The following is a 23,363-nucleotide window of genomic DNA, read 5'->3' on the forward strand; positions in this document are numbered from 1 at the left end:
TTCTATAACGAGGGTATTGGAAAGTTGGTACAACGCTACGACAAACGTCTAAGTCGGATCGGTGATAACGGAGGTAAGTAGCTGGAAGTTGTAGCTAACTGTTGCAGTTTTGATTTTCAGTGTGGTTTCGATTTCGCGACCTATCGTTCCTTACTTTCCGAACAGCCCTCGTAGATAGGGATGTTTGGGAAAGTAGCTGCTGCATCGTGTTAAGTAACGTGGATATTTGTTGAGTCTGGACCTGAACGTCTGCATTAACTATGTGGCATCTGACGCTTGCAGCCGTGCCACCTGAGCTGGGGGCGGGACTGGAGGAGTGGGAATGTTTTCAGATACAACTATAACAAATAGATAAAGTAAGCAAAATAGACAAAAATATGTACAAAGAAGGTTTCTCCAACGCCCACCTGAAAAAACTGGTTAGTAAAAACGACAAGAAGAAAAGAAACTGTTAAAGCAATATGTACCCCTGAAAAGTAAAGACATGAGAGAATTAAGGCACCTGCACAAAAAAAAAAAGAAAAAGAAAAAGAAAAAAAAAACAGAATTCCGTGGCCAGCAGTCACGTAGTTTCTAATACCTCGTCTCCAGTTGTGGGATCTTGCTTATAGGGTGCCTAAAGGATTATGTGTTCTAGGAATGCTATACGACAATTAAAACAAATAACATTAGTAGTTTTATTTCTATAAAGCAATTGACAATACTTAACTTTGGAGTTACATCGTCGTCGCAAGTAGCATGCAAACAATAGTAGTCTTTGCTATAGGCAAAACTCAGACAAGTAACTGATGAGGATCACAACTACTTGTTGTTGTAGCACACTCCACAAATACGTTCCACTAATGTCAGTACTCTGAGGCGATCTGAGCCCCGAGGCTGGCAGGAGTGGCGCTTGTATTCACTTCTTGAAGGGGGCGCTCCTGGGCTTCAGGGTCCTTGTCAGCGGCCGATTGGCTGACATTTCTTCACCTCCTTCTCTGGTCTGGCACTCGTCCTTTTCGTTCCGGCGCTTGTGGTTACGCCAGGACAAATAAACTGCCAATAAGTTTGGGCGAAATACATACTGAATTCTGTGCTTGTAAGAAGGCGTTATTTTCTATATTCTGTACTGGCGTTAAGATAAAGAAAGGAGCAGTAGATGTAGTGCATCCTGTGTATGATTACTGAACATACATAACCATGTATGTGTTTTTCATTTCGGGTCTCTTACTATATTGCAAGTACTATACCTATTGCCCAGTATTTTCACTGCAAATATGCAACAGCAGAAAATTACGTCATTTAACTAAATTCTCTGTAAAATCCTATTGCATGCCAGTACCTGACATAGTCGGTATCATGGAAGGGCGTGGTGTTCGTTATTTTCTATAAAAACCCATCGCACGCTAGTACCTACCGTAGTAGGTATCATGGCGGGGTAGGTGGAGTATCAAGACTTTGTTGTAAGCGACTGGAGCTTAGACGGTGTGCAAGAATACCGAAAGAAGGTGAATGGTGTACTTCTTCCCGACAACACACGTGCAGTAATTGTAGATCCGTGCAACTGCTGCGAGACGAATGTTCTCATGTCGCTGCTAACATACGCAGATGAAGTTCACTTTTAGCATATACACTATGTGATCAAAAGTATCCGGACACCTGGCTGAAAATGACTTACAAGTTTGTCACGCCGTCCTTCGCTAATGTTGGAATTCAATATGGTGTAGGTCCACCATTAGCCTTGATGACAGCTTCCACTCTCGCAGGCTTACGTTCAATCAGGTGCTGGGAGGTTTCTTGGGGAATGGCAGCCCATTCTTCAAGGACTGCTGCACTGTGGAGAGGTATCGACGTTGGTTGATGAGGCCTGGCGCGAAGTCGGCATTCCAAAACATCCCAAAGGAGATCTATAGCATTCAGGTCAGGACTCTATGCAGGCCAGCCGAATACAGGGTTGTCATTGTCGTGTAACCACTCCGCCACAAGCAGTGCATTATGAACAGGTGTTCGATCGTGTTGAAAGTGCAGTCACCATCACTGAATTGCTCTTCAACAGTGGGAAGGAAGAAAACATCAATGTAGTCGTGTGCTGTAATAGAGCCACGCAAAACAACAAGGGATGAAAGCCCCCTCCATAAAAAAACGACCACACCATAACACCACCGCCTCCGAATTTTACTGTTGGCACTTCACATGCTGGCAGATTACGTTCACCGAGCATTCGCCAAACCCGCACCCTGCCATCGGATTGCAACATTTTGAACCATGATTCGTCACTCCACACAACGCTTTTCCACTGTTTAGTTGTCCAATGTTTCTCTCCTTACACCAAGGGAGGCGTCGTTTGGCATTTACTGTCGTGATGTGTGTCGCCGGCCGGTGTGGCGGAGCGGTTCTAGGCGCTTCAGTCTGGAACCACGCCACCGCTACGGTCGCAGGTTCGAATCCTGCCTCGGGCATGGATGTATGTGATGTCCTTAGGTTTAAGTAGTTCTAAGTTCTAGGAGACTGATGACCTCAGATGTTAAGTCCCATAGTGCTCAGATCCATTTGAACCATTTGATGTGTGTCTTATGAGCAGCAGCTCGAGCATGAAGTCCAAGATCTCTCGCCTCCCGCCTAACTGTCATAGTATATGCAGTAAACTCTGATTCTGTTTGGAATTCCAGTGTGATGGTCTGGATAGATAACTGCCTATTACAAATTACGATCCTCTTCAACAGTCGGCAGTCTCTGTCAGTCAACAGACGAGGTTCGCCTGTATGCTTTTGTGCTGTACGTGCCCTTCACAATCACATGGGAAACAGTGGACCTAGGGATGTTTAGGAGTGTGTAAATCTCGCTTACAGACGTATGACACAAGCAATACCCAATCACCTGACCACGTACGAAGTCCGTGAATTCCGCGGAGTGCCCCATTCTGCTCTCTCACGATGTCTAATAACTACTGAGGTCGGTAATATGGAGCACCTGGCAGTAGGTGATAGCACGATGCACCTAATATGAAAAACGTATGTTTTTGGGGGTGTCGGGATACTTTTGATCGTATAATGTATGTGCATTTTCAAAAACACTGTTTCAGCTCAAATACCAACTATTACAGGAGATACTGCAGGGTGTAGATGGTGTGACATACACGACATTCATTGAGAGCAAAGCTATTCTTCCGCCGGGAAAAGTAAGGCCAAACACAGTGTTCATTTTTGACGATCTTTCTCTGGAAAACCAAGACAAAATTAGGTGAAATTTGTGTTTCGGTCGCCGTATGGCTGTTGAAGTATTTTATCTAAGTCTGACATTTTCCAGAATTTGTAAATAATAGATTTCAGCTATCAGTCGTCCTTTTGAAATGTTATTGGCAGATCTAGACTTCTGCTAGAAACTAGCCATTCTCAATGCACTATCATTTTTGATCAATGCATATAGTGCCTGTTGGTCGGGCTTCATCCACAGCTCATTGAATACTCAATACTCAAGTATTCAATGAACTGTGGATGAAGCCCGACCAACAGGCGTTACATGCATTGATCAAAGATGATAGTGTGTAGTGACGTAACAAGACTGTTACGCCACTTGAAGTAGCCGAAAGAAAGGCACGCGTGCACACACGCCGACGGGCGTCAAGTCTGGAACAGGCTACGTAATTAATGCTATGAAGAAAAGTACGTAGCTGGATTAATACTTATCTTTAATCAATCATTGTGGTACATCGCTCTTCACTATACACAGGAGACTTTAATTACAATCACTGTAAGGCTAATGGCGCCTTGCTAGTTGGTAGCCATTAACTTAGCTGAAGGCTATTCTGTCTCTCGGCTAATGAGAGAGAAAGGCTTCGTACATCTAGTCGCTAGCTAGGTCGTCCGTACAACTGGGGCGAGTGCTTGTTCGTATCACGAGACCTGCCTTGTGGTGGCGCTAGGTCTGCGATTACACAGTGGCGACACGCGGGTCCAACATGTACTAAATGGACCGCGGCCGATTTAATCTACCACCTAGCAAGTGTGGTGTCTGGCGGTGACACCACATAGTGCATTGAGAATGGCAAGTTTCTGCCTGAAATCTAGATCTGCCAATATAATTCCAAAAGGACAACTGATAGCTGAAATCTATTATTTACAAGTCAATATAACAGTCGCTGCGTGCAACAGCGTCTGAATGGAGGGTAACCTGATTTTCCAGAATACCATAACAACTGGTGAGGAATAGTGCAAACCTAATTACAGCATTCAAACAGGACAATCTTAATCTAATCTAGCAAGGAACTAGAGACATATTCTCAAACCCCTCTGAGGCTGAACAACACACTCAATGATCGACTTAATGCAATCGAGAAGAACGTAAACGACTTTACTGAAGCGGGAATAGCAGTTATTGAGAACGGGACATTGTACCAACGACTTAAGGCATTTGAAATGAAAATAGGCTACTTAACTAATAGGAAAATAGCTGTTACCGAGAAGGGGGAGCATGGGAAGAAGAAGAGCGGATAAGTAAAACCTCACGCTGCGCGGAAGTCCGATTAGTATACACTGTGATGTCGACTAAGCATAAAGTCATCGAGGCACGGAAGGCTGTTTGCGAGAAGTTACGGTTACTGAAGTTACGGCATTTTAAGCGGGAGCAGACATTGCGAGAAACCTGTCAACTAGTTTCTGAATCTTTCGATGAACTCAGCGAAATTCCGCAACGACGACGATGACACTATTGCTGCTTTCATTAACCGTCACAGCGGCCCTAGGACAGACAAAACATTCGGTGTCAGTGGTGAGAAACCATACATGTTGGGCACACTTTAAATGAAAAAACAATACCGATCGGCGATAAACAGTTTCAAAGAACATCCGGTCCACTGAACCTTATTTTCCTAAGACTAACAAAAACTGTAAATTATTCAGCTAAATATCTGGAAATGTATCGTGTAATATTGATTTTAACTGAGCATTATAAGAAAGTAAATAGCCGAAGCAATGTGAAATAGAAAGCGATTATAAAATGTATTTTGAATGGTGAAAAAAATAGCAGCGATGATGGTATTGACATTCAGCATAAAATAGTGAGCAATCGATTCCCGCCCGCAGTATATACTGTACATTACGACGACCCCAATGAGCTAATAGACCGGCTATGATTACACATGACATCAGCTGCCGCTAGTAATACAGCTAATTCGAATGAAGTTGTTTCAATAATTTCTGAGCTTAAAGAGAGAGAGGCATCATCAGTAAGTAAGGAAACTGTAGTTCGAGAACTGCACAAACCAGCGAGCAAAACATACCCTCAAGGATATGTTATGGGTTGGGTTGTTAGGGGGAAGAAACCAAACTGTGAGGTCATCGGTCTCATCGGATTAGAGATGGACGGGGAAGGCGGTCGACAGTGTACTTTCAAAGGAACCATCCCAGCATTTGCCTGGAGTGATTTAGGGAAATCACAGAAAACCTAAATCAGGATGGCCGGACGCGGGACTGAACCGTCGTCCTCCTGAACGCGAGTCCAGTGTGCAGACTAATGCACCACCTCGCTCGGTGAAGATACGTTATGATCAAAGGTTTGAACGACCTGTGGCAGGTGGATCTTGTCGACATCAGGGAATACTCACGTGGGAATAACGGATTCAAATATATTTTAATGGTCAGTGATACTTATTCTAAATAAACCTGGGCATACCAGTGAAAGCGAAAACAGGGTAGGAAGTCACGTAGGTTTTTGTTGGATTGCTGCAGACGGGGACTAGTCGAAGCACAGACGACCTACAAACAGATCACAGCGGTGAAGTTTACAGTAGATATTTCAAGATTGTGGTGGAGCGGTATGGAATACATCACTACTCGAAGTTCACCAGAGTATCGTGGAACGTCTGAACAGAACAGTGAAAACCCAAACGAATCTTCGGGGCTCTCACAAATGGATCAATATCTTCCTACAAATAATTGCACAGTATAATAGAACCAAACATCGCACAATAAAAATGAGACCAATCGATGTTCGTGAAAATAGACTTCTAGATACAGTATACAATCGTATTAAAATGTTAGATACGCGCAAACAGCTATTTAAAGTAGGTGATTTAGTACGTGTTTCAAAACACGAGGCAGCATTTGAGTATTCAAACATGCCAAACTGGTCAACTGAGGTATTCATAGTTTCCAAAGTGAAGAGAACGAATCCCAGAACATACCTCTTAAAGGAAACCATTGGTACTGAAATTGCAGGATGCTTTTACATACAGGAGCTGCAGAAGAGCTCGAAACCAGATTGTATCTCGTAGAGCGGGTCGTACGGCGTCCAGGGAATAGAGCGGTAGTTAAATGGCTTGGTTTTTCCGTATCACAAAACAGCTGAGTGGACGCTGACGATTTATTCTAGAAGACGGAACGCAGACCACAAACCCTCAGTAGTATAACATGCGTGATAGGAGACGCATTACAGGAGGGGGCGGCATTCTCGACAAACTACCTGTCGAATTACACATTCCAGGATATAACTACTGTGGATCTGGAACAAAACTTCAAAAACGATTGGCACGCGGTGATAGGGGGATATATCTACTCGACGAAGCGTGTATGGGTCACGTTATCGCTTACGCAGCAAAAATAGATCGTCACACCGCCGATCGAATTTTAGCTGATAAAACTAAAGCAAAATGTAAGATAAGGGATACTGGTATAGGTCAACGCACTGCAGCATTTGCAGTTGAAAAAACTATGCGTGGTGAAGTTAAGTTCGGCTTGGGCGTGAAGAAGTTCAGCCAAGTTATGAGCGCTGCAGGTAGGGCGCTAAGGAAGAAGAAGAAAACCAAAGGGTGCATGAAAAGCATTATCCTGACAGCGTTTTATGCATCTAAAAGCGTACTGAAGCAGAAAGGAGCGATAAAAAAAATCGATTAAACCACTAAGGTTCCATCAATACCCAAGACGTCGGGTGGAATTATTCTCTTCATCATTCCCGCCTTAGTCGGTCTCTCAGCGGTGGGTTCACTGACTGGGGGTGCTGCGGTTATTGGCAGGACAGTCAAGAATGCACAAAATTCTCAGGAGCAACTGTAGGAGGCAAGGAGAGATAATCGGAAAATGGCTATACTTGAAAATATACAAAAAAGGGCTAGGTCTCTTCATTATAAAGAAGGAAGTCGAGAATGAGATTTTCACTCTGCAGCGGAGTGTGCGCTGATATGACACTTCCTGGCAGATTAAAACTGTGTGCCGGACCGAGACTCGAACTCGGGACCTTTGCCTTTCGCGGGTAAGCGCTCTACCATCGTTCGTTGTATCTGCTCGGGGCGGACTTTGCAAGACACCCGTTTCAGTTCGTCGTTGATCCTTTGACTCAGTTTTTTTTTATTACAGAGGGCAGCTAACCTCCTGACCGAGCACGCTGAGTTACCGTGCCGGCATTCATCTGAGTTACCCAAGCACGACTCACGCCCCATCCTCACAGCTTTACTTCTGCCAGTACCTCGTCTCCTACCTTCCAGACTTTACAGAAGCTCTCCTGCGAATCTTGCAGAACTAGCACTCCTGAAAGAAAGGATATTGCGGAGACATGGCTTAGCCACAGTAGTAATGCGGCTTTACTTCCACAAATCTTGTTGTTTTTACAATACACGAGGTAATACTGCTTTTAAATTCACAGTTCCTGTTACTGTTTGAATTTTTTTATTTACAGTTCATGGTTTTAAAAATATTAGTACTGATCGAAATTTTTTTTTTTTACTTCACATTGCAGTACTGTTTACAGCTACTGCAGAGGTATAGTTTCTATAATTCCACCCAAATAGAAGACGTAATTTATGCTTTGAGCTGGTTGACTCTAAACATTTTCCTCCTCAAGTAGCTGAAATAATTTAATAATACAATCAAGTGGATGGCTCTAAAATATTCATCCCAAACAGCCGCACTAACATGAAATGGGTGGGATTCACACTTAAAACTAGTATGACTTGGACAGCTAGCGGTAGATGAAACTTAAAAACTAATCTATTTACACATGCATTCACACAATGACACACGCACATGAAGTTCAAAAGAGGCAAATACTTTGGATTACTTTTTCCCTTCATTTACAGGTCTTCAAATTTTTTTGTGATTTCGGTTCAAGTTTTAATCTTTTTTTACTTGTATTGTACATTTTCAACATTTTTTTATAATTTGTATCCAGCACATTCTGCATATATATTTATGCATATCTAGTATGCTACTTATTCAGAAAAAAGTAAACACAATATATTTACACACAGGCATACTTATTTACACAAACATCCATACTCACAAGCATACACACAGACACACATAAACACTGATACATGCAGTCACACCATACATCACACAAACAATATTTACCCAATCATAAAAGAGCCATACTATTCGGCACTAGCTCTCACTCAGCCAGTCACTTACCATCTCTCCCATTCACACCGTTAGAGAGGGCTTCGATTCCATCTTGCCAAATGGCTCTTTTTTTGTCACGAGGTGACAGTCCGACTTTAGATTGCATCACAGTGTACACCTCGTGTCCTTGTGATCGAATGTACCAAATGTACCAAGGTTACAGGGGAGCACTGCAAACACCACTGCACAGACACTGCAGGTAGTCTTTGACCGTGAGCACACATGATGCCTCACGCCACACACCCTTAGCCTGCCTCTGGGTGGCGCCATCTATTGGATAATATGCATACATTTTGGATCTTAGACCCACGAACTCCACAATCAGAAATCGATACACCTCATCTTTCATTAAGCCGATAACCATCTTGTTCTGAGGGAGAGCAGCATAAGGATTATCGGCTGCGTATCCCGATATGTCGAATTCATTACTGCGACACCTAGTTACTTCCTATGGATCGCAGTTCTTCACCCAATAGATGAAGCTATCTGTATCCATATAAAGTAGCTTTGGTTCCGAGAAATGAGTTTTAGCAAACTCATTTTGGAAGCAGTGCTTGTGGAGTTTAGCGATGTCCAGTATGCACATACCCAAACAGATTCGTTTCGTAATCTCACTAAAAACTTCGTCATCTCCACAGCAACAAAACTTTCATTGAAAATAGTGACCCACTTAAATTTTGGTCTGCCAGTGCACTTTCTTACACTCCACGGCCCATCCCATTCGGTGCTAATCAAAATATGGCTTTCATTTCTTACATTCTGCAATGGCTCTGAGGTCATCAGTTCCCTAGAACTTAGAACTACTTAAACCTAACTAATCTAAGGACAGCACACACATTCATGTTCGAGGCAAGATTCGATCCTGCGAGCAGAGCGGTCGCGCGGTTCCAGACTGTAGCGCCTAGAACTGCTCGGCGACCCCGGCTGGCAGTGTTCATCAGTTTAGGGATAGTGCTTCCTCATGGAACTTGTTCCTCAGTACATAACCACAAGTCGCTTGTCATTTCATGCAAACTAACAAGATATATGAGGTCAGCTTCCAACACATAACCTACATCAGAATCAGCCGCCAGACCCAATATTTTGCGCCTAATCCCTCTTATTCCTTTTTGGGCACCCATTGAAATCCACCACTCGGCAGTGGCTGCATCATGGCGAGCCCGTATAAGTTATTCACATCCAAATATAGAATATAACTTGAATGAAAGGATGCCTTGAATGCCGCACCCATATGTGGATTATTTGCCTTGACGCATCTATGGACACACTGGCAAAGTGCTCGATGGATCATGACCTCAAAGAAAATAAGCACATCAGGATCAGTCAAAAGTTCAATGCTGCACCTCGTTTTCTTCATCATTGCGTCACAGGACAATCCAGGTGACGTATAATAATAGGCGGAGCCCAGAGAGTACAGACACCGGTCCATGTATAGTCTTGCTTATTCACCGAAATTGGGAATGCTGAATTCCCACCAGACATTCACAGCATGGTCATAATCTGCAGCGTGTTTACAGATATATCGGGTAGCCTGGTTTCCTTGAGTTTGGCCTTACTATCCAGATACGCATAAGGGAAATTTCCTTTCCTAGTCACAAGCTGAAACTTTTCCTCATCGAGTTGTGCAGATTGGGTGATATGCATATCCAGTCAAGGTAGAGTTTCAAAGAGGAGCGTAATTTTTGGCATCATTCGTTTGGAGAATGAAATATACTTTTCACCACTCTCAGGCAGGACACTGACCTGATTTTTCTACCAACTGAAACTAGCCAATAGCATCCCCAACTAGAAAGAGAACGTCATATCCACTAATTTATGGAAGTAAACGGGTATACACCGTGGTAAATCCCCAAATTGCGTGCATTGCGAGCTGCACTGTGGAACTTCCCTGTAAGACGACAATGATCTGCACAGGGAGTTTCAGCTTTACTATATAACGACAGATCACAAATATGACAGTTAACCACCACACTGTATAATTTTTTATTCTCCTCCGATTCGGTAATGAGGATGTTGGGGCTGTAATGCCTATCAACATGCCATGAGAGTTTTTCAAGCTGAGTGAGCAACCAAACTGTAGGATTATCTCCCACGTAAGATTCATGGAAGTTAAGACTTGAATCATATGAACATGTAAGTTGGCATGCAGCCGCATATGATATATGTTTTTGCGTGAAGGTGGTGTGTGAGTTGAAGGGGTTCCCTTTGAAATATGACATCCCGGCTATTACACAAGTTGAAAATATGGTCACTATTTTTTTATAAACTTAAATTTGCCATATTTCGTGACAGTACCTTTTCCATTAGACGTTTGCAAGCAGATATAAGTCTTGGCTTCAGTTGTCTAAGTATGATTCCACAATGCATCGTTGTCGGCTGCAGAAAATGACGTGGTTCAGCGTGTTTCTCTCATTTTGGTGTTTTAAATACAGTTTCTTCAAATGTAGTTTCTTCTTTTTAGTTAATACAAAAATAATAGTAACATAATTCAAAATTATTTATGACGGCGACCTTCACATTGTTCTTCCGTCAACACACACCAAGAGTTAGTTTCCGACACGGACTGACTATAGCCAAAGACTACTCCAACGTCAAAGATATTTTACACAATCAGTTTCTTTGCTATTCTTCGATACATTTTCTAATAGTAATCAATATGCTTTTACTCTCAAAAACAGAAGTAAATTAACATATAATAGGACAAATTATAATAAATTCTGACAAAAATATAAGAAAACATTTTCAATTCAGTATCGACAAATACGGTAAAAAAAATAACATCTCCCAGATCCATTAGAACTGCTCCCCAGGGCTTTTGTTGTTATGGACATATACAACAAAATCCCGACAACACTCAGTGATGGATCTGTATTACACAATTAGTACATTAATGATGCAGTCTGATAACATCTTCCAAATTTGGACTCTTTGAATCTGTGGACTTGTTACTGGCTGTTGTTGCAATGATACTTCCCCATCAATCCCATAAACAAAAATTTCAAGTAAAGAAATTATTTAACATGACAAATATACATGGTATAAAACATACATGAGAAATATTCTAACATACAGCATACAGATTGAAAATAATAGAAAGGTAAAACTCATTTCCTAGAATAAGATTTAATTTTTTTTTAAATATTAATGTTAATTTCATTATGCTTACATATTGTACAGTAAAAATGATACTGGACATATATAGTGTAATGTGTTTTTCTCTATATTTGCCTTTTATATATATATATATATATATATTTTTTAACTTCCGATTTTTTTTATTTTTATATTTTTTTATTAGTCAAGGTTTTTTTGTTTTTTGTATATTTTTTGCTTATGATTTTCTTTTTAAATTTTTTTTACTCATGTTTTTTTATTTTGTATATTTTTTTATGATTTTCTTCTTTTAGTACAGCTAAAGATACATCAGTATTATCTAAATTTTTTGCAATGATTTATGTACACTTTCCTCTCTACTACAATATTACTACAAGTCACATTCTTGTGAAGAGTACTTTTGCTCCCCACAACATCAGTATAAACAACAATAAACTGCTCATATATCATGAGGCTTTATCTAAAATTGGTTTTGAAACTTATACCTTTGCATGCACGTCCTCACATGCATGCCTTCACCCACAGGGAAGACTTAGCTCCCAAAATTAGAAAAATTCAGAAATGCTCACTAGGGAGACTTCTTTTGTAAAAAAGTAAAATATAAATCTTTCTCTCATTTTTTGTTACATCAGTGTTTTTTCATCAGTTTCAATTAATATGTGACTTCAAATTATTAATTTATACATGCAAATATACATACTTGGTTGTACAGGTAGTTTCGTTCTAACAAGCATATTCCAGTGGAGGACTTTTGTTTTAGATGATAATAGATTATTTAAATTTTTGAAATTATGATTTCTGTTTATACAGTTTTAAAGAGACAACATTCCTGAGACCAAATAATTTCTTTGACTTAGGATACACCAAACGATAAGCATTAGGGTGTGGATTTTCTATGACTTTTCTCATGCTTGAGCAACATTCTGCTTGCAAATGCTATGGTACAATGTATCTTAACTCCATTCTCTACTCTTTCTTGAAATAACTCTGCTCCAAGCCCATAATTACTGCTATCACTGTTCAAAGAAAATGGTAAATTAAAATCAGGTCTGTGTAATAAGTGTTGCTTCCTCAACTCTTGCTTAATTTTATCAAACTCTTCCTGACAACTTTTATCCCAAACCGAAACAGTGTTTTTCTTAAGTAACTGACTTACACATGGTGCATTCAGACTCTGATCACTTATATGTTTTCGGTAATAACCGCATAACCCAAAGAACGACTTTAATTGTTTTTTAGTCTTAGGAATAGGAATTTCTGAAATTGCTTTAATTTTTTCTGGATCTGCCAAAATTCCCTTGTCTGTGACAACATGACCCAAAAATTTTAATTCAGAAACTGCAAATTAACATTTCTCTAATTTCAATGTCATCCCCCCTTTTCTAAGTTTTTCACAAACTGACTTCAAAATCAAAAAATGTTCCTCCCAATTTTTCCCTGTAACCAAAATGTCATCTACATAGATTATCAGTTTAGACGCAAGTTCTTGCCCCAGTACATGATCCAAAGCTCTTATAAATTCGGAAACAGAAGAATTTAACCCAAATGGCACAACACAAAATTGGTAACTCTTACCATTGTACAAGAAAGCAGTATATTTTCTAGGATTAACCGAAAGTGGTACTTGATGAAAACCTGAAGTTAGATCCAAACTTGACATATATTTTATATCTGTAAATTTATAGAGTAACTCATCAATATTTTCAGGATGGTCTGTCTGTCTGAACAAAATTTTGTTTAAGTGTCTAGAGTCCAAAACCAATCTTACTCCGCCATCTTTTTTCGAAACTACTACTAGAGGATTATTGTATGCACTGATACTTCTTTCTATTATATTACATCCTTCCATCTTTTTCAGCTCTTTCTCAACAGCAGGTCTTTTTGATATTGCAATAGTGTATGGTTTTATGAAAAATGGTTCATGAGGTTTTACCTGAAGCTCACACTGGTAACCCTTTACCCTACCAGGTATGTCACTAAAAACATCACTGTATTCCCACAGCAGATTTTCTAACTGTTGTTCTTGCTCCCCAGATAAATTTTGTGTTTCTGAAATTTTCAAATTTACTAAATTCCCAAATTCAACTTCATGAGTATCAAATCTATGAATTTCAATATTCTCCAATCTATTTTCTTTTAGTAAATTAATACTGTCAAAATTTCCATTACTCTGATCACCAAGTGTGTTCACAAAATTTGTCTGAATGTATTCCCTTTCACTAGTTTCTATCAAAAGTTTTCTTCCAACCCAATCAAATGCTGTATTTACTTTTACTATCCAGTTCATACCCAAAAGAAAATTCTCATTAAATTCCTGAATTACAAAACATCCATGTGTGAACAACTTGCCTTCAATTAAAAATGTCACTAAAGCCTGGCTTTTTACCAATTTACTGCTCTTCCCAGTAGCACCTTTTATCTTTACCCCAACAACTGGCATTTCAACATAATCTTTCCCCACTTTCAATTTTTTGCTTAATCTTTCAGATATTCCCGAGATCTCACTTCCTGTATCAATTAAACATTTACCAATCCATGACCCAATTTGAACTTTTATATAAGGACTGCAAAATTGATCACTTTTCTCAGAACCTGTATTCTCATGTAATAAATCACTTTCAATATCCCCAAACCTATACTTATCAGAATCATATGGTATACCATTTTATGTATTACTTGTCACAGTTATAAAATTTCCATAAGATACAAAATTGTCATTAGTACTCTCTATTATCTCAAATAGCCAAGAATTTTCATCCAAATCACATTGTATACTATTGAAGTACTTATCCTTCAGCTTTTCAAAAATAAGCTATCTCATCTTTTTCCACCACTCAGGACATACAGTTTCACATACATTAATAAGCATCTTTCTAAAGTTCTTGTCAAAAGAAATAGTTTCACTGTTCAGCCATATATTCATAAGAAATGTGTGTGTATCATTAGTATCTATAAAAGTTTCACTTAGGTAAGCAGTTATACATGTGTCAGCGTTATTTGTGTAGTCAGATTCTTTACCAGCAACATCTAAATTCACACTTTTACATACACCCAGATTGCGAGTATTATTCATCCTGGTAACATCCCTGGGAATTTCTATAATATTCTCACTATTTAATCCATTTTCAACCGTGTGTATACCCAACTCCCTATTTAAACTAATGAAATACTTTTCCTCAACATCATCATCAATACCATTACCATCATTATCAACTTTATCAACAACATCATTATCATTACACATATTCAGGTCATACACATTCAAATTATCCCCCAAAATATTATTTCCCCTTTCTAAAGTTACCAGACCCCTTTCAACAACATTTTCATTCTCACAGCATGCATTCTCTCTTTCATTCACACACATCTCTGAACTACTGCAAATTACATCATCCGACAAAGTGTTTTTCTTTTCTGCCCAAGTGTAAAACTCTGTTAAATTAAATGAATCACAATTACTTTTATCTACTGTATGTTCTTGTGTATTGAAAATGTTATCTTTATCATTATTACTTTCTTCTTGAAATTTCTTCAATAAGTAACAACTAATGACCTCATGTGATAGCTTAGGTATGGAACTGACCCGTTTGGGTTTATGATAGTCACATCCATTGGTCCTTTCATCATGCTCACCTTCTGCCTCAACCTTGCGGACCTGATTGTTGGTAGTTTCTATTGTACTGACCTCTATCAAAATTTCTGTGATTTTAATCCCTAAAGTGTTCTCTATTTTGTTGATTATTAACGCGAAAATGTTGTTCTTGTTCTGGATAAAAATTATGGTCCTTCTTTCCAAAATTGCTATATCCCCCTGAATTTTAACTGACACCATGATAATTGTTTTGTTCCCTTTTTTGAAAGTTGTCATTTCCCCACTTTTGACCATTACCTTTCTGAGTAAACCCACTGTGTGTTCTTGTTGTTACCCTATCCAACTTTTCAATATAATTGAGAAACTGCTCTACATTACTATCAGGACAATGAACTAAACTCAACTGCATTGCTGATGGCAATCTTCTCTTTAAGGTATCAATTTTGATCAAGTCATCCAAAGGTTTTGTTAAATGAATAAGTTTTTGAAGTTCACTTTTGCAAAATTGTTTCATGTTCCCATCTGATTCCCTATAGTTTCGCCCATTCAAAAATTCACTTTTGATTCTAGTTTGTTTAAGATCATCCCACAATTTTTCCAAAAATTTTGATTCAAATTCTGAAAAGGTCATCCTCAAAGTTACAATCTGGTTTGCCCAAGTCAAAGCTTCCCCTTCCAAGAATTTTTTCACAAATTTAATTTTTATTTCATCTGGTGAGTGAGGTAAAAAACAATCCTTACAATACTGCATAAAATCAACGGGATGTAAGGGTCCATCTACCGAAAAGTGCTTCACTGGAATATTAGATATAAGATTACACATGTTGACATTGTAATTTTTGCTTTGAAATTCAATGTCAAAACTTTCAATTTTTTCGCTAAGTTCTTTGACAGGTTTTTTGTTTTCCAAATCATTGCATTCTACTTTTTCTTCTAGAGTAACCAAACGATTGTCAGTTTCTTGTTGTACATTTTTAACTAAAACTTTTGTATTCTCATCCAAATTTTTAATTTCCCCTTTTATCTCATTAAAATCAATTAAATTTCTTTCCCTATCTACCAGTAACTCATTTTTTACAGTATTAATTTCACCGCTCAATTTAACATCAGTTTCATTTACTTTTGCTTCCACAGATTCAATTTTTTCCTCAACACTGCCACCTCTGTTCGAAAGCTTACCCACTTGGGTATTGACTGCTTGGACTTGCAACAAAATGCAATCAATTTTTTCATCCCAGTAAGTCTTATTGTCGTCAACTGATTGTTTAATTTCTTTCGTGAAATTTACAAGAAAACTTTTTAAATCAAATTGATCGGTTCTTTCTCTTTCATTTGACCTGTCCTGATGTTCGAAGTCTATTAAATTACTACTTTCTACTTTAGGCACAATACTCTCGAAAATCTCATAAGTCATTGTGAAGAACAAAAATTTATACACAACAATACAAAACAAGATAAAAATATTGTTTTATCAAAATACGAGGGTTTCGTGACTTATCTGGAACACTCTTCTACTGTTGCAAAACCACGTTTTCCATCCATGTGATTGTTGACCAAAATTCTTGAAGTATTTTCTTCTGTCGAAAATTATATTTTTTTCCCGAAACATTTCTTCTCCAAAACTTTTACTTCCCGATGAACACAAACACTGTAACACACATTCTGAAGAAACTGGTATTAACACACCAAAATTTTCTTCCTCGTAGCACTGTTGAAGATCTCGTGAACACAATATCCCGGCTACAGTCCCCAGTTGAAATATGACATCCCGGCTATTACACAAGTTGAAAATATGGTCACTATTTTTTTATAAACTTAAATTTGCCATATTTCGTGACAGTACCTTTTCCATTAGACGTTTGCAAGCAAATATAAGTCTTGGCTTCAGTTGTCTAGGTATGATTCCACAATGCATCGTTGTCGGCTGCAGAAAATGACGTGGTTCAGCGTGTTTCTCTCATTTTGGTGTTTTAAATACAGTTTCTTCAAATGTAGTTTCTTCTTTTTAGTTAATACAAAAATAATAGTAACATAATTCAAAATTATTTATGACGGCGACCTTCACATTGTTCTTCTGTCAACACACACCAAGAGTTGGTTTCCGACACGGACTGACTATAGTCAAAGACTACTCCAACGTCAAAGATATTTTACACAATCAGTTTCTTTGCTATTCTTCGATACATTTTCTAATAGTAATCAATATGCTTTTACTCTCAAAAACAGAAGTAAATTATGCAGTATTGTAAGGATTGTTTTTTACCTCACTCACCAGATGAAATAAAAATTAAATTTGTGAAAAAATTCTTGGAAGGGGAAGCTTTGACTTGGGCAAACCAGATTGTAACTTTGGGGATGACCTTTTCAGAATTTGAATCAAAATTTTTGGAAAAATTGTGGGATGATCTTAAACAAACTAGAATCAAAAGTGAATTTTTGAATGGGCGAAACTATAGGGAATCAGATGGGAACATGAAACAATTTTGCAAAAGTGAACTTCAAAAACTTATTCATTTAACAAAACCTTTGGATGACTTGATCAAAATTGATACCTTAAAGAGAAGATTGCCATCAGCAATGCAGTTGAGTTTAGTTCATTGTCCTGATAGTAATGTAGAGCAGTTTCTCAATTATATTGAAAAGTTGGATAGGGTAACAACAAGAACACACAGTGGGTTTACTCAGAAAGGTAATGGTCAAAAGTGGGGAAATGACAACTTTCAAAAAAGGGAACAAAACAATTATCATGGTGTCAGTCAAAATTCAGGGGGATATAGCAATTTTGAAAAGAAGGACCATAATTTTTATCCAGAACAAGAACAAAATTTTCGCGTTAATAATCAACAAAATAGAGAACACTTTAGGGATTAAAATCACAGAAATTTTGATAGAGGTCAGTACAATATACAACAAACAGTCATCGTTCCTGGCGGTGACCGTTCTTGAATTTAATGAACTTGTTTTCATCTGTAGGCATAATAACAGGTACTGGTTCCTTGGATTCACAGTCCGCCAGATGTCTTTTTAAATACTTTTCTTCCAGAAAGTTATTTAGACATCTGAAGAAAATTTGTTTCTTACCTTTGTGTTTCAACAATTGGCAGCAAAGGAGGCAGGACATGTCTTTGATCCATACCTAATGCTGATTATGACCTGCAGAGAAGAGCTGCATGTTTACATGAAGATCACACTCCCCTGAATGTTTCGAAAACTGGAGTGGTCCAACTACAGTTTGCATGTCATTTTCATCTGACTTGCTTTTCTGCTTCTTCTTCAGGCCATAAACGTAAACCGATATTCTGAGATTTTGTGCTTCCAATTTTGGCATGTCCTGAATCTTTACAGGGAACTCGATACATCCACAAATGTTAATACCTATTCCGTATCGATATGTGCGCTCTGGATTACGTTTAATTTTTCTTTTGCAAGCAAGGATGGACCAATCATTCTCGACGCATACCCCTTCTAGAATCTCATCCGCCTCTTGATTTATAGCAATATCTACAACAATGACTAATATACGCCTCACTCAACGGTATATGATTAAAAAAAGTCTAACGGCAATATATTACAAATGTACTTACTTTTTTCTGCGTTTCTTCCTTACACAGCAGTTCAATGTTCATCAGCTGTTGCTCTAATGCTGCAGCAGCGAGATCAAAAATTATATAAACACTTGATAGCATCTGAATACATTAAGAGCTGTTTTCTGAAGATGTAGACTATCCCACAGAATTTGGAGATGTACTTACATGATGGTAGCAAAAGCTCTTCCAATTTGAACACTTTAAGACATGCATTCTGAACATATAAACTGTCATGCAAAGAATTCTGACATGTACTCACATGATGGTAGCACAACCTCCTCCGCTTTCTAGAGAGTTTCAGATTCCGGTTGGCGTTCTAATTCTACCAGCATTACGGGAATGAGTGCTGTAATACTAAGAAAAGGAACTTTTATAACCATTTGTTACGAAAATGTATCACAATCTCAAAAAATTTGAAAAATTTGCTGCGAAATTTTATAACTGTCGCAATTTGAACTCAAATTTTTTTTAGAAACACTTGCTTGGAAATTGACCCAAGTTTGACCGTTTCCCACCACCACTACCACTGGCACCACTGTTGGCTGACGCTTTCAAGTGGCAGGAATCACACTGACACAATTAGGCGCTGTCAAAGACTGATGATGCTTGTGGTGAGGGTTGGGCTTTATATACCTTCAAACCATACGCTGTCTAGTGGCTAGCGTTGTTGCCTCTAGATCACGAAGGCTCAGGTCTGATTCCCGGCCGAGTTGGGGATTTTCCCTGCACGGGGGTTGGGTGTTTGTGTTGTCCTCATAATGTCATCCTTGTCATCATCATTCGTGACTGCGAAAAAATTGGGACTTTGTACGGGCACTGAGGACCGCGCAGTTGAGCGCTACACAAACCCAACATCATCATCGTCATCATCAGTCACCAGTAGTTATAACTTGCCTTCTTTTTTCCTCAAGAAAACGTAGAGCAGGTGTACAGGAAAATACCGCATCTGTGGTGGGAGAAAAAAAAATCTGAGACAAACATCCTTTGTTTACTGGCAAGTCGCTGGAATATTGGACACAGGTGGTAGCTTTACTAAAACATTCGTTTTTGTAAATTATAGATTGCAGCAATCAGTCGTCCTTTTAAATTTTATTGTGCAGATCTAAATTTCGGCTAGAGGCTAGGCATTCCCAATAGTGCATTGATAATAGTTAGCTTCTACCCGAAATATAGATCTGCACAATAAAATTTAAAAAGACGACTGATTGCTGCACTCTATAGTTTACAAGTCAATATAACAGTCGCTGAGTGCAACAGCTTTCTGAATGGAATGTAAACTAAAAAAAACACTCTTTGATAATTTTGAAGAAACAGCTTTATATATCTGACGCCAGCTGCAGTCTTCGGAATGCATGTTGTTGTTAGTGAGGGTACAGCTGTGGGGTGAGAACGCTTATCTCGCCTTCCTTTTCTTCTTCAAGCAAATTTTGTGAAACAGGGAGAGGCCCCTTCCTGAAAACATACTTTGTTTGCTGGCTAGCAAAATCCCCGTTCTCTGAATTGTTTTTCTTTCCGATTTCTGCCACCAATTCCCGTTTTATAATCAATTTCCGTTAATATTACGTCCTCTGAAATAATTGATTTGTACAGCGAAAATTCGGAATTGTCACCGAAACTCGATTTTCCCACCGAAATTCGAAATTCCCGCCAATAGGAAGGGAGGGGGAGGAGGGAGGGGGCTGGGACCCACGTGCAGGATGAGAAAAAAATATGACGACATTGGGGGAGGGCATGGCCGGGGGGAAGGTAGTCTTGCATGGGGGTGGGATTAATTGATCAATTGAATTAATTTCAATATCAATTTTATATCAAAATTGCACCCGCAATCCCATCTCTCTACAGCTTACTTGTTTGTATTGGAGAGGACAGGAAAAAGGATTGCTACAAATGATTGATGATGAATTTTCAGAAATGACTACATGATATTCTCAACGACACATGTATAACTATTGTGCCGATAGAGCAATCTGTCTCTGGTGAAACAAATGGAAACGGACGATCGGAAGTACTTCACTGTAGCGTTCGTTGACTGACAACAGTGCGGCGTCCAAGGTTACCAGGATTTAAAACGTTGCATTTCCTGTGGTTGGTTTGAGTGTAATCTTTGTTTCAATACTACTTTGCATGTAACAACAAACAATGAAGCTCCAGCTAAAAACCTGAAGGGTGAATCTCTGATAGAGTCACTGGGACAACACTTACAATGGCTTACAGGTTTACTCAATCTTCCCGTAGATCTCAACCAGCGTAGTGATGCAGTGGGTCGCATGAAAGTACACTACTGGCTATTAAAATTGCTACACCACGAAGATGACGTGCTACAGACGCGAAATTTAAATTACAGGAAGAAGATGCTGTGATATGCAAATGATTAGCTTTTCAGAGAATTCACACAAGGTTGCTGCCGGTGGCGACACCTACAACGTGTAGACATTAGGAAAGTTTCCAACCGATTTCTCATACACAAACAGCACCTGACCGGCGTTGCCTGGTGAAACGTTGTTGTGATGCCTCATGTAGGGAGGAGAAATGCGTACCATCACGTTTACGACTTTGATAAAAGTCGGATTGTAGCCTATCGCGATTGGGGTTTATCGTATCGTTACAGTGCTGCTCGCGTTGGTCGAGATCCAATGACTGTTAGCAGAATATGGAATCGGTGGATTCAGGAGGGTGATACGGAACGCCGTGCTGGATCCCAACGGCCTCGTATCACTAGCAGTCGAGGTGACAGGCATCTTATCCGAATGGCTGTAATGTACCGTGCAGCCGCGTCTCGATCCCTGAGTCAACAGATGGGGACGTTTGCAAGACAACAACCATCCGTACGAACAGTTCGATGACGTTTGCAGCAGCATGGACTGTCAGCTGGGAGACCATGGCGGCGGTTACCCTTGACGCTGCATCACAGACAGGAGCGCCTGCGATGGTGTACTCAATGACGATTCTGGGTGCGCGAATGGCAAAACGTCATTTTTTTCGGATGTATCCAGGTACTGTTTACAGCATCATGATGGTCGCATCCGTGTGTGGGGACATCGCGGTGAGCGCACATTGGAAGCGTGTATTCGTCATCGCCATACTGGCGTATCACCCGGTGTGATGGTATTGGGTGCCATTGGTTACACGTGTCGGTCACCTCTTGTTCGCATTGACGGCACTTTTAACAGTTGACGTTATATTTCAGATGTGTTACGACCCGTGGCTCTACCCTTCATTCGATACCTGCGAAACCCTATATTTCAGCAGGATAATGCACGACCACATGTTGTAGGTGCTGTACGGGCCATTCTGGACACAGAAAATGTTCGACTGTTGTCCTTGCTAGCACATTCTCCAGATCTCTCACCAACTGAAAACGTCTGGTCAATGGTGGACTGGCTCGTCACAATACGCCAGTCACTACTCTTGATGAAGTGTGGTACCGTGTTGAAGCTGCATGGGCAGCTTTACCCGTACACGCCATCCAAGGTCTGTTTGATACAATGCCCAGGCGTATGAAGGCCGTTATTACGGCCAGAGGTGGTTGTTCTGGGTACTGATTTCTCAGGATCTATTCGCCCAAATTGCGTGAATATGTAATCAAATCAAATGGCTCTGAGCACTATGGGACTTAACTTCTGAGGTCATCAGTCCCCTAGAACTTAGAACTACTCAAACCTAACTAACCTAAGGACATCACACACGTCCATGCCCAAGGCAGGATTCCAACCTTCGACCGCAACGGTTGCACGGTTCCAGACTGTAGCCCCTAGAACCGCTCGGCCACCCTGGCCGGCAAATGTAATCACGTATCAGTTCTAGTATAATATATTTGTCCAATGAATACCCGTTTATCATCTGCATTTCTTCTTGGTGTAGCAACTTTAATGGCCAGTAGTGTACTTGTATTTAGAAATACGGCGGTTTTTGGTGAAACTGTTGGTTCATTCAGTGAGTTCTGAGCAAAAATTGTACGATTTTTACTAGTACATCTGTTTTGCGCCATTGTGAAGACGAATGCCGGGGCTTGTAGTCCTACCATAACCAGCTGCGGAAATGTTTTATTAAACAATTTCGACGAGAATAAGAGCGGACAGATAAAATATTCGTACCTTAAAAATGTTTACGAACAATAATTTCAGTCTGTCACGGTTTGTACTAAAGATGAGCCCCAGTAACACCGAATCGTAAAAAAGAATACCGGTAGTAGGTACACATAGCAACTGTGCACTCACCACTGCCCTGCTACGTGTCTACGAAAGGATATATACGAGTTGTCAATTACACAATTTGCTAGCCCACTATAAGCGCAATACATTTGCAGGTTATCATCATACTTGTCTGTATGCCTCATTTGGAAAGATGGATCTTTTAAAACGATACTTTTTTTAAAACGTGTTGATTTTACATATATTTACTTTCCTAGGGCCATGCAGTTTGGTGCAGTATTCTCAGAGGCTAGGCTCCAGCCAGGAATTAGAAGAGAAACGTTTTTCACATACCATTGTATGTATTTTACATAAACGATCGTTTCTCATATAAAGTTTTACGGTTTCATAAAATTAGTGATTAGAGGGCATATCAGATAGTATGAGCATGTTCATAATTCTCGTCTAATGTTTATTCCAGGCCTTCCTTAAGAAATGAGAGATATTCGTATCTTGAAATCAAGCTCTAAATTTTAGATGAAATTTCTCTTCTCTTGCAGTGACACAACGA

The sequence above is a fragment of the Schistocerca americana genome, chromosome X, assembly GCF_021461395.2.
Source record: "Schistocerca americana isolate TAMUIC-IGC-003095 chromosome X, iqSchAmer2.1, whole genome shotgun sequence".
In the NCBI taxonomy this organism is placed as follows: Eukaryota; Metazoa; Arthropoda; class Insecta; order Orthoptera; family Acrididae; genus Schistocerca; species Schistocerca americana.